General features: G+C 52.0%; 1 pseudogene; it reads left to right on the top strand.

The window, feature by feature from the left end:
• Positions 1 to 350: 350 nt before the first annotated feature.
• On the top strand, positions 351 to 776 carry LOC136537950 (uncharacterized; annotated as a pseudogene).
• Positions 777 to 1655: the final 879 nt, after the last annotated feature.

Here is a 1655-nt window from a genome sequence, read left to right as displayed (position 1 = left end):
GTTATAGTAACCCAACTATCGTAAATATGTATTGACATTATGGTAAATTAGTATATAAAATTATAGTAAATGGAGGTGGCTACAGAATAACTTATTTTGTAGCCGGCTATTGAATAGCCTCTCCATATATATATATATATATATATATATATATATATATATATATATATATATATATATATATATATATATATATATATATATATATATATATATGAGCGTGGCAACCATCGTCGACGTGTGTAGCTCGAGGTGCAGGTGTTTCTAGATATAAAAAAAAATATGTCAAATCATTTATTATAGATTGTTCACAAAATGCGGTGGACCCATCCTCCCTAACCTTATCCCTTCTTCCCTTCCTCATGGAGCTAGTGGCGGCGTTCTGCCGGTGGGAGCCGTACACGTCGACGGAGCACCTGCTGGCGTTCCTGCGCGACACCGTGCTCCCGCACCGTTGGTTCCGCGACATCTGCGTCTCCGGCGCCGTCGTGGGCGCGGTGTCCGTGTCCCCCACACCGGAGCGCTGCCGCGGGGAACTCGGCTACGTGTTGGTCCGCGCGCACTGGGGCAAGGGCGTGGGTGCGTTGCGACGGCGGTCGTGCGGCACGCGCTGCGGGACGTGTTCGCGGACCTGGAGCCGGAGGGCCTGCACCGCATGGAGGCGCTGTCGCAGCGCGTGGCGGAGAAGGTCGGGTTTCGCCGCGAAGGAAGCTGTGCGATGGAGGGAGTGGAGGCGCTGCATATCGGACCGCAAGCGTCGGATCGCACGGTCTAGAATCCGGTTGTTTTGAAGCTCCGAAACAACCTGTTGAGCATTAGCATTTCTGTATAATTATTAAGAAATAAGTTTTTGGCAAGAGGCATTGAGGCGAAAAAAGCTAACGTGGGTACTCAAGCAAGGTTGGAGATTCAACACATATCAAACATAAAGCATCTGCTTAGGACAACACAAGTAAACTAGAATTTATAACGTGGACATATTTTTGAATTTTTCTCAAAGTTCAGTGAAATTAAAGCAGTTTACTTAGGACAACACTAAGTAAATTATGGTAATTTACAATGGAGGGGTAGCGAACATAAAACGACCTTTCAGGTAGAGTTCCATTGTCGGGTATCGCTAATAGAGATACATGAAAGAAGAAAGCTGATGGCCGTGAACGCTAACTCACCCGAATGGTCAAGATCGTATTTTGGTCTCGCCCGACCCCGAAGGTACGGGCTCCGTCACGCCTGACCCCGAGGGCTCGCGCCTCGTCTCGCCCGACCCCGAGGGCGCGTGCTCCATCTCGCCAGACCCCTCGGGCGCGGGCTCCGTCACGTCTGACCCCGAGAGCGCGGGCTCCATCTCGCCCGACCTCGAGGGCGCGGACTCCGTCACGCCTAACCCCGAGGGTGCGGGCTCCGTCTCGCCCGACGGGGTCCGTACCGCCCCCAACCACTACGGGTCTAAGAGTACGAACCCAGGGTCAAACTTCTGACACCAGAAAGGGCGTAGACGCGTCTTGACGTGACCCGTGGCCACAACGGGCCATATCTGAGGACTCACGTCGCCAACAGTGTCGGGCGTGCCGACGCTATGCTACCTAATCCCCATACGACTTCCGACGGGGTATATGCTAACCATGACGCCCGCTAGGACGGAATGGAGCGCCACG

This window comes from Miscanthus floridulus, chromosome 2 (genome assembly GCF_019320115.1).
Source record: "Miscanthus floridulus cultivar M001 chromosome 2, ASM1932011v1, whole genome shotgun sequence".
In the NCBI taxonomy this organism is placed as follows: domain Eukaryota; kingdom Viridiplantae; phylum Streptophyta; class Magnoliopsida; order Poales; family Poaceae; genus Miscanthus; species Miscanthus floridulus.
The sequence above is the reverse complement of the archived record's forward strand: the minus strand, read 5'-3'. Positions and strand labels throughout refer to the sequence as shown.